The sequence below is a fragment of the Pseudorca crassidens genome, chromosome 21 (genome assembly GCF_039906515.1).
Source record: "Pseudorca crassidens isolate mPseCra1 chromosome 21, mPseCra1.hap1, whole genome shotgun sequence".
Classification (NCBI taxonomy): Eukaryota; Metazoa; Chordata; class Mammalia; order Artiodactyla; family Delphinidae; genus Pseudorca; species Pseudorca crassidens.
Genome location: NC_090316.1, coordinates 31,281,489 through 31,293,567, shown reverse-complemented (window position 1 = coordinate 31,293,567; position 12,079 = coordinate 31,281,489). Strand labels below are relative to the sequence as shown.

At 41.1% G+C, this 12,079-nt stretch overlaps 1 protein-coding gene across 5 annotated transcripts in view; it reads right to left on the bottom strand.

Moving 5' to 3' along the window:
• The window catches only part of MCPH1 (microcephalin 1), a 236,894-nt gene that overhangs the window by 187,964 nt on the left and 36,851 nt on the right, over positions 1-12,079 (bottom strand). The window lies entirely within an intron of this gene.

Here is a 12,079-nt window from a genome sequence, read left to right as displayed (position 1 = left end):
AGTACAAAGTTTCAGGTTACAATCTACAAATGACAGGTGGTGATTTTACTCCCCCCAGACTTCCACCTGAGACCAACCTCTTGTCATGAAGACACACAAACCAAAAAGAAGATAGTCATCACGTGAAATCCAGTCTCGTCAGATGCTAAACGGTGTAGAAACCCTAAGGAGCCAACAATGGAGTGTGAAATGTTTGATTCATCACTGCTACGACTTTACGTTGTGCTCCCTACGCTCATTCTTTCCTCCCCAAATAGTCTGCCTGATGTCTGACTTTGTTGATACTTTGAAGAAGGACTAAGCGTACCAGCCACCACTTACACGGTCTCAGTAGGAGAATTCGCACCTTGACACGAAGGGCACACAGCGGCCTCGGGGATGCTCAGGTCCCGGCCACTGCCGTGCCACACACCCACCTTCCATGTCATCCCCCTCTGTCACTGACGGGCTTATCAACAAATATCTAGTGCTCAGGGGCCGCCCACCAGAGATGCGAAGATACACAAATACTGTCTCTGCCCTTAGGGAGCTCACAACCCAACACAAAATGTAGACATAGAGAAATGAACATGATACAAGGCTAAAATGATTTAAGAGCCATCAGGAATTAAAAATCATATAACATAAGAGTGACTGTTGTGCAGATATTTCCATAAAATAGGATGCTCTGATAAAACAGATCTAATTAAGTTTGGAGGATCTGATTTGAAACTTTTAACTCTTCTTTCAAAAATGGGGTTTTAGCTCAGTGAAAACAAAATGCAGAACAACAATGCTTAAGTATTTCACTGAATTCAAACTAGTTATCTTCAACTTGGGCCCCCAAAATCTTTTAAGGTCAGGTCCTGACCCACCTATACACCCCAATACTGGATTCCTTCAGAGGCTCGAACCAGTCACATGCTGATCCCACCATCTCCCCAGCAAGCTTATATTTCTCCCTGTGTTTCACTTCTCTCCCAGTCCTATTTCAGTCCCAGGTGACTGCCCAGCCCCGGCGATGGCTGCAGCTAGCTAAATAGAGACCTTACTTGGAGTGGATGGGTTAGTAGGGCACGTGAAAGGACATTCTGCATACAACAGTTCGTGCTAAGATCTAGCTATGCTACGTTTCCCACTTGCACTCATTTTGCCTCAGTTCTAGCTGAGAACAACGAAATAGGCGTTAAAGCACCTTGTAGACATAAAGATCCAGGTTACGTATTACAGCCATTTAAAACTTAAGACAGACTGACATTGCTAATGACATGTTTTCACAATCATGCAGTCACAAAATGATACAAGCAAATGATTTCTTATGTGGTTACATTAAAAGAGCATTTCACAACAGCTACAGTCATTGACTAATATGTTCTCTTTAAGGGTGTCATCAGTAAACCCAAAGCAGCCGAGAGTGCCAAGGAAGGTGAGAACAGGCAGATCAGTGAGCAAACATTGGCCCCATCTTCCTGGCTCCCTACCTCTTGGAGACTCTTTGCTACGGTTGCTCCTTAAGTGGGCTGTCATTGCCTCAAAGGTGATTTCACCATAGCCCATGAAGTCAGCCTTTACTGAAGGGTCCTAGCTCAATGTCCCTTGCTAAGGCCTCCCACCTGAGGTGCAACTTGATACACCCAACCCCCAACGGACACCTATCATGAACGCCCCCGAGACATTTCGGCTGACGTGCCACGGTCCACCCTGTAGCTGTTCTTCCTTCGACATATCCCAGGGTGATGGGTGTTATCAATCGTCCAGGACCAGTCATAGATCCTAGACTCTTTTCTCTCCCCTCATTTTCATTCTTCATTATATAAGTGATTCACTGCCTCGATTTTCAAAAAAGGATCAAATACAGAGAAAAAGAACTTCACAACCCCAGGCTGTTTATTATTGTTATGTTGCCTGAATTTTCCCCATTCAGAAATTTGTCTGGGTCATCAATATCATCAAATACTGATACATCAAGGTGAGAAAGTGAACTCACTCGCCTCTCAGAGTCAATTAGGTAAATCACTACCTTCCCTCACCCCATGGAAATGAGCAGGATTAAGAGATACTTTTGATACTAAGGGAAGATCTCTCTGGAGGCAGAACCAGGCGAAGGCAGCATGAGAACATACAGTTCAGAAAACCATTAAATTTATTAAGAGAAACTTGGTCCATGAAGACTAGGGGACATGGCTTCCAGATGGCGGAGGAGTAAGACGTGGGGATCATCTTCCTCCCCATAAATACATCAAAAATACATCTACACAAGGAAAAGCTCCTGAAAAACACCTACTGAATTCTGGCAGAAGACCTCAGACTTCCCAAAAGCCATGTGGCTGACAGGGTCTTCATGCTCCAGCGGGGTGTCAGGCCTGAGCCTCTGAGGTGGGAGAGCCGAGTTCAGGACATAGGTCCACCAAAGATCTCCCAGCCCCACATAATATCAATCGGCGAGAGCTCGCCCAGAGATCTCCATCTCAACGCTAAGACCCAGCTCCACTCAACGACCAGCAAGCCCCAGTGCTAGACACCCTATGCCAAACAACTAGCAAGCCAGGAACACAACCCCATCCATTAGCAGAGAGGCCACGTAAAATCAAAATAAGTTCCAAGACACCCCAAAACACGCCACCAGACACAGTCCTGCCCACCAGAAAGACAAGATCCAGCCTCATCCACCAGAACACAGGCACTAGTCCCCTCCACCAGGAAGCCTACACAACCCACTGAACCAACCTTAGCCACTGGGGACAGACACCAAAAACAACAAGAACTACGAACTTGCAGCCTGTGAAAAGGAGACCCCAAACACAGTAAGGTAAGCAAAATGAGAAGACAGAGAAACACACAACAGATGAAGGAGCAAGGTAAAAACCCACCAGACCTAACAAATGAAGAGGAAACAGGCAGTCTACCGGAAAAAGAATTCGGAGTAATGATAGTAAAGATGATCCAAAATCTTGGAAACAGAATGGAGAAAATACAAGAAACTTTTAACAAGAACCTAGAAGAACTACAGAGCAAACAAACAATGATGAACAACACAATAAGTGAAATTTAAAATTCTCTAGAAGGAATCAAAAGCAGAATAACTGAGGGAGAAGAATGGATAAGTGACCTGGAAGATAAAAGAGTGGAAACAGGGCTTCCCTGGTGGCGCAGTGGTTGACAGTCCGCCTGCCTATGCAGGGGACACGGGTTCGTGCCCCGGTCTGGGAAGATCCCACATGCCGTGGAGCAGCTGGGCCCGTGAGCCATGGCCACTGAGCCTGCACGTCCAGAGCCTGTGCTCTGCAACGGGAGAGGCCACAACAGTGAGAGGCCCGCGTACCGCTAAAAAAAAAAAAAAAATAGTGGAAATAACTACCACAGAGCAGAATAAAGAAAAAAGAATGAAAGGAATTGAGGACAGTCTCAGAGACTTCTGGGACTACATTAAATGCACCAACATTAGAATTATAGGGGTCTCACAAGAAGAAGAGGAAAAAAAAGGGACTGAGAAAATATTTGGAGAGATTACAGTTGAAAACTTCCCTAAAATGGGAAAGGAAATAGTCAAGTCCAGGAAACACAGAGAGTCCCATACAGGATAAATCCAAGGAGAAACACTCCGAGACACATATTAATCAAACTATCAAAAATTAAATACAAAGAAAATATATTAAAAGCAGTAAGGGAAAAACAACAAATAACACACAAGGGAATCCCCATAAGGTTAAGAGCTGATCTTTCAGCAGAAACTCTGCAAGCCAGAAGGCACTGGCAGGACATATTTAAAGTGATGAAGGAGAAAAACCTGCAACCAAGATTACTCTACCCAGCAAGGATCTCATTCAGATTTGATGGAGAAATTAAAACCTTTACAGACAAGCAAAAGCTGAGAGAGTTCAGCACCACCAAACCAGCTCTACAACAACTGCTAAAGGAACTTCTCTAGGCAAGAAACACGAGGGAAGGAAAAGATCTACAATAACGAACCCAAAACAATTAAGAAAATGGGAATAGGAACATACATATCGATAATTACCTTAAATGTAAATGGACTAAATGCTCCCACCAAAAGACACAGATTGGCTGAATGGATACAAAAACAAGACCCATATATTTGCTGTCTACAAGAGACCCACTTCAGACCTAGAGACACGTACAGACTGAAATTAAGGGGATGGAAAAAGATATTTCATGCAAATAGAAACCAAAAGAAAGCTCGAGTAGCAATTCTCATATCAGACAAAATAGACTTTAAAATAAAGACTATTACAAGAGACAAAGAAGGACACTACATAATGATCAAGGGATCAATCCAAGAAGAAGACATAACAATTGTAAATATTGATGCACCCAACATAGGAGCACCTCAATACATAAGGCAAATACTAACAGCCATAAAAGGGGAAATCGACAGTAACACAATCATAGTAGGGGACTTTAACACCCCACTTTCACCAATGGACAGATCATCCAAAATGAAAATAAATAAGGAAACACAAGCTTTAAATGATACATTAAACAAGATGGACTTAGTTGATATTTATAGGACATTCCATCCAAAAACAACAGAACACACATTTTTCTCTAGTGCTCATGGAACATTCTCCAGGATAGATCATATCTTGGGTCACAAATCAAGCCTTGGTAAATTTAAGAAAATTGAAATTGTATCAAGTATCTTTTCCGACCACAACGCTATGAGACTAGATATCAATTACACGAAAAGATCTGTAAAAAATACAAACACATGGAAGCTAAACAATACACTACTTAATAACGAAGTAATCACTGAAGTATTCAAAGAGGAAATCAAAAAATACCTAGAAACAAATGACAATGGAGACACGAGGACCCAAAACCTATGGGATGCAGCAAAAGCAGTTCTAAGAGGGAAGTTTATAGCAATACAATCCTACCTTAAGAAACAGGAAACATCTCAAATAAACAACCTAACCTTGCACCTAAAGCAATTAGAGAAAGAAGAACAAAAACACCCCAAAGTTAGCAGAAGGAAAGAAATCATAAAAATCAGATCAGAAATAAATGAAAAAGAAATGAAGGAAACGATAGCAAAGATCAATAAAACTAAAAGCTGGTTCTTTGAGAAGATAAACAAAACTGATAAACCATTAGCCAGACTCATCAAGAAAAAAAGGGAGAAGACTCAAATCAATAGAATTAGAAATGAAAAAGAAGAAGTAACAACTGACACTGCAGAAATACAAAGGATCATGAGAGATTACTACAAGCTACTCTATGCCAATAAAATGGACAACCTGGAAGAAATGGACAAATTCTTAGAAAGGCACAACCTGAAAAGACTGAACCAGGAAGAAATAGAAAATATGAACAGACCAATCACAAGCACTGAAATTGAAACTGTGATTAAAAATCTTCCAACAAACAAAAGCCCAGGACCAGACTGCTTCACAGGCGAATTCTATCAAACATTTAGAGAAGAGCTAACACCTATCCTTCTCAAACTCTTCCAAAATATAGCAGAGGGAGGAACACTCCCAAACTCATTCTACGAGGCCACCATCACCCTGATACCAAAACCAGACAAGGATGTCATAAAGAAAGAAAACTACAGGCCAATATCACTGATGAACATAGATGCAAAAATCCTCAACAAAATACTAGCAAACAGAATCCAACAGCACATTAAACGGATCATACACCATGATCAAGTGGGGTTTATTCCAGGAATGCAAGGATTCTTCAATATACGCAAATCAATCAACGTGATACATCATATTAACAAATTGAAGGAGAAAAACGATATGATCATCTCAACAGATGCAGAGAAAGCTTTCGACAAAATTCAACGCCCATGTATGATAAAAACCCTGCAGAAAGTAGGCATAGAGGGAACTTTCCTCAACATAATAAAGGCCATATATGACAAACCCACAGCCAACATCGTCCTCAATGGTGAAAAACTGAAAGCATTTCCACTAAGATCAGGAACAAGACAAGGTTGCCCACTCTCACCACTCTTATTCAACATAGTTTTGGAAGTTTTACCCACAGCAATCAGAGAAGAAAAGGAAATAAAAGGAATCCAAATCGGAAAAGAAGAAGTAAAGCTGTCACTATTTGCAGATGACATGATACTATACATAGAGAATCCTAAAGATGCTACCAGAAAACTACTAGAGCTAATCAATGAATTTGGTAAAGTAGCAGGATATAAAATTAATGCACAGAAACCTCTTACATTCCTATACACTAATGATGAAAAATCTGAAAGAGAAATTAAGGAAACACTCCCATTTACCACTGCAACAAAAAGAAAAACACACCTAGGAATAAACCTACCTAAGGAGACAGAAGACCTGTATGCAGAAAACTAGAAGACACTGATGAAAGAAATTGAAGATGATACAAACAGATGGAGAGATATACCACATTCTTGGATTGGAAGAATCAACATTGTGAAAATGACTATACTACCCAAAGCAACCTACAGATTCAGTGCAATCCCTATCAAACTACCAATAGCATTTTTCACAGAACTAGAACAAAAAAGTTCACAATTTGTATGGAAACACAAAAGACCCCGAATAGCCAAAGCAATCCTAGAAAGAAAAACAGAGCTGGAGGAATCAGGCTCCCGGACTTCAGACTATACTACAAAGCTACAGTAATCAAGACAGTGTGGTACTGGCACAAAAACAAAAATATAGATCAATGGAACAGGATAGAAAGCCCAGAGATAAACCCACACACATATGGTCAACTTATTTTTGATAAAGGAGGCAAGAATATACAATGGAGATAAGACAGCCTCTTCAATAAGTGGTGCTGGGAAAACTGGACAGCTACATGTCAAAGAATGAAATTAGAACACTCCCTAACACCATACACAAATATAAAATCAAAAGAGATTAAAGACCTAAATGTAAGGCCAGACACTATAAAACTTAGAGGAAAATATAGGCAGAACACTCTATGACATACACCACAGCAAGATCTTTCTGACCCACTTCCTAGAGAAATGGAAATAAAAACAAAAATAAACAGATGGGACCTAATGAAACTTAAAACCTTTTGCACAGCAAAGGAACCCATAAATAAGATGAAAAGACAACCCTCAGAATGGGAGAAAATACTTGCAAACGAAGCAACGGACAAAGGATTAATCTCCAAAATATACATGCACTTCATACAGCTCAATATCAGAAAAACATACAATGCAATCCAAAAATGGGCAGAAGACCTAAATAGACATTTCTCCAAAGAAGACATACAGATTGCCAACAAACACATGAAAGGATGCTCAACATCACTAATCACTAGAGAAATGCAAATCAAAACTACAATGAGGTATCACCTCACACCAGTCAGAATGGCCATCATCACAATATTCAGAAACAGTAAATGCTGGAGAGGGTGTGGAGAAAAGGGAACCCTCTTGCACTGCTGGTGGGAATGTAAATTGATACCAGCTACTATGGAGAACAGTATGGAGGTTACTCAAAAAACTAAAAAAAGAACTACCATATGACCCTGAAATCCCACTACTGGGCATATACCCCGAGAAAACCATAATTCAAAAAGAAGCACGTACCACAATGTTCATTGCAGCTCTATTTACAATAGCCAGGACATGGAAGCAACCTAAGTGTCCATCAACAGATGAATGGATAAAGAAGATGTGGCACATATTATATACAAAAGAATATTACTCCGCCATAAAAAGAAATGAAATTGAATTATTTGTAGTGAGGTGGATGGACCTAGAGACTATCATACAGAGTGAAGTAAGTCAGAAAGAAAAACAAATACCGTATGCTAACACATATATATGGAATCTAAAAAAAAAAAGGTTCTGAAGAACCGAGGGGCAGGACAGGAATAAAGATGCAGATGTAGAGAATGAACCTGAGGCACGGGGAAGGGGAAGGGGAAGCTGGGACGAAGTGAGAGAGTGGCATGGACTTATATACACTACCAAATGTAAAATAGATAGCTAGTGGGAAGCGGCCACATAGCACAGGGAGATCAGCTTGGTGCTTTGTGACCACCTAGAGGAGTGGGATAGGGAGGGTGGGAGGGAGATGCAAGAGGGAGGAGATATGGGGATACATGTTTATGTATAGCTGATTTACTATGTTGTACAGCAGAAACTAACACACCATTGTAAAGCAATTATACTCCAATGAAGATGTTACAAATAAAAAAGAAAAGAAACCTGGTCCATGTTTTGTCCAGGGCAGAGAAATACAAAATAAACTTATTCCCGACAATCTATCCTCCTGCACAGCCTACTTTCCTACTTCCAAGACACAGAATTAAGACTAATAATATTGTTACTAATAATATATTAAAGCAATTAATATTTACAGGTACAAGACACTCTAAGATCAACGATATCGAAGAAAAAAAGGCTTCTGAAGGCTGATTTTTAAGAATCTATAATTTTAACAATAAAGGCATATACTAATCAATAGAAAATGTTAACGCGGTCCCAGTGGGAAATTTCTTCTGAGCTCCTAAAATCTGAATAATGAATTATTTAAGAACAATGTAGAATGCAGAATATTAAAACTGTGGAAAGAGCCTTAAAAGACTCCCAGGAAAAATCCTTTCCATATATACTTTTGGGATTTGGATACGTGCCAGTTCACAAGTTCTATACAAGCAATACTCAGGTGACAATACACACACACACACACACACACACACACATTCATTTGCTAAAATATCAAGTTCACTTTGTTAACCAAGAAAACAAAAATAAAATCTAATGATGATCTTCAAAAGATGATGTGGAATCTTTTCCTTTATAATCATTGTAGAGATAATTAAAATCTGGATTTTAAATACGTATATCAGTTTTAATACCATATAACCTCTCCCATTGGGGGTCATCTCTCCATCTTTTGAATTGCCTGATCCTCATATATGGATTAACTTGACTCCGTCTTCCCTGCATGTCTAAGCTCCTGAAGGGAAATGGACAGAGCTTTACATCATTAACTCTCCTTGTGCTTATGTGCTGGACATAGGTGATTAGCGAATAAATGAATAAATACACAAATAAACAAATCAAGCAGTCAAATAATCAGTGGGTTCTAATATCCTCCTTGTAGCCACATAGGTTGAGTAACTTACGTCAAGCTGTTAGGATTTCTTACCTCCAGTGAGTGGTCTGGCAGGTTCTGGAGAAGAGGGTGTGGAGAAACACTCTTCTGAATATATTTGTATTTTACTTGAATTACCCAGAAGTACAATAATTAATCTTCAATTTTAAATACTTAAGGGATACATGTACACGTATGCCTACCTACTTGGTACAATAGTAAATCATACTTTCTCTTAAATGAAGAAATATTCAGAATATACAAAATGTTCTACACTGAATAAGAATACGTAAGTGCCTATAATTTGCTGGGCTTTGCTTTCGTAAAACATGTATGAAATATTTTTAATTAATTCAATTGAAAATGGTATATCTGCTGATGACTTCAGTGAGATGTATCAACTACATCAAAATAAGATTATCACTTTCTCAAAAGGCTGCAAAACAAATCTGAAATTATAAAAGCAATTCTTCCCTGCCTGGGGTTACAAATGAAGAAATATACAAAATACCTTCTACAGACAATTACTATAGCATTTTTGCCTGTAATTCTCCAGCAATTAAAGTGATAATCCAGATAAACCCGCTACTGAAGCATGTTAATCACTTCTCTAAGCAGACACTACTATTCATGTCACCTTGTCCTTCAAAGCCAAGACCAAGCCTCATAATCCTTCCCAACTCAGAGACACAGGCACTGACCACCAACAAACCCACCAAAGCCAGCAGACCCCTCCTGCCATTTCTGTCCCAAGGATTAGTGCACCAAGACAGAGCAGCACAGTGTCGTGAAGGCTGTAAGTTAGCACATTTCATCAGACTGTGTGACATGAAGTACGTGAGCTACTGCTTCCCTATCAAGACACCCCCGCCAGTAGTGGTGAGCTCACAGAAACATCACACTTTAGAGACAACTCCTATAAACCCTCCCGCCCAATACTAGATGCTTTGTTAACTGGCAAAATGGATGAAAGAAATGAGTGGTAACTGGTGATATCATCGGCTTGTTAATCAGAGTAATGGATGCCAGGAATGTTTCTCAGTTAAATTCATGGATTGGCTAGAATATCACAGGGCCCTCCTACCCACATATGAGTAGGGCACGTGCCATAGCTGGTACCCAGGGGTCATATCCAAGACTTGGTCCCTAAATGGTCCTGTAAGAAACTGCAGGGCTGAGGGTTATCTAGTGGCCTGATGCTGCCCAGTTTCCAGAAATGAGCCCCGAGAATCCCGTCTGCCTCTACTAAACCTTTCAGATCAGGTACAGACAGTTAACTTAAAGGACAAGACCGGGGACTTCAGCTTATAGGTCTGATCTGTGGACAGTTCCCCATCTGCATGCCAATCATGTTTTATAATATCTGCGTGTCTGGAGACAGAGCTGGTAGACAGAGCTTGCAGAAGACGGCAAACTAGCTTTCATCAACCTCTACTGGCGACTATGATTCATCCAAAAGAACCTAATAATTGGACATGGCCAATCTGTTTAGATAAGGCACGTGTCTGTGCTGACATGCAATTCCATCATCCACAGCAAAGCCTCTCTCAGACCAAGGGACCACAGTGAGGGCACGGGTGTGGAAAGGATTTCCTTCTGCTCCTGCCGGTGGCCACGCGGCACCCGTGGGACCACTCCAGCCACCTTTGTTACTGAGAAACGAGCATCGGCCAAGCTGTGCGCTAATTCAGGATGATGAATCGGCTTTACCTAGTTGACAGTGAAAACGGACCTCAGGTGGGCATCCGAAGAGCTGTGGTCAGCAATGCCACAGGGGGTGGAAAGCCATTTCCACACGTAAGTGACATCTAGCAGCTTTACATACTTCCTGTCCTGCGGTGCCAGAAGTTAAAACAAGAAGATCTCCATTGTCGTGGTAATTTGATGTGGATGTGTCTCCCACAAGCAAGCTCCAGTTCCAGCAACGTTTTGCAGACCTTGAGGCAAGAGCAAAGGGGATTTACTCAAACCCCACACGACTGCACAGCGGAGGAGCTTCACCTGCTCCAGGAGGACGTGCTACAGGGCACACGCAGCGGACACTAATAAAAGCCTGTAGATCCTTCCGAGGCAACATGTGCTCGATGAAAACCGCCTGCTTCGGGAGTGGTAGGCTATCTGTGTGAAACGGCATTTTCAAAGGTGAAATACGTAAAATCTTATTACACGTCAGCCTTAATAAACATCAGCGATCAATTTTGATGAGATCACTCAATCTGAACCCCAATTAAGTTATTCTTCCCCCAAAGTAGAATTCTACTCTCATTAGACTTGTATTACAAAAAAGTTATACTCAACTTTCAGTTCAGCCGATAAAAATGTCTTTTTCTCATTGTATAACTACCTATGTACTTTGATTTTGCCTCCTGGCCCACAAAGTCTAAAATATTTACTATCTGACTCATTACAGAAAAATTTCATTGACTCCTGAAACATATTTTAAAATGAGGTAGACCTATTGCTCTGTTGATACTGATACGGAAACGACATATTTTTCAAAAAAACAGATTTTAAGGCAATGGGATAATGTAATCCTACGTATGCGATAAAATCCCCCTAAAACATCTTCTTGCACTTGTGTGTTTGTACACACACACACACATACACACACGCACACACACAATGTCTGGAAGGAAACACAACTGCTGGCTGACTGCCTCTAGCAGACACTCCCAGGGTTACATCTAAAACAAAAATCACAACTGGTTACTCCCTGCTTGAAGCCCGCCAGTGGCTCATCACACTTGAAAACAAAACAAAGCCACCCCAGGCTTGTCGGGGCCTCTCTGACTGTACTTCCTGCCCGTCTCCCTCAGCCCAGAGCTGTCGCTATGGTGGCTTCCTTGCGGCGCTTGTGGGCATTTTCTACCTCAGGACATTTGCACTTGCTGCTTCCTCAGGCTGAAACATGATCCCCAGCCACGAGGTACCTGTTCTCCCACGCCCAGGCCTGTGAGCCAAGGTCACCTCCTCCGAGAGGCCTTCCCTAACCTAACCAGCGCCCTTGTCTCACACGGCACGCTACCTGG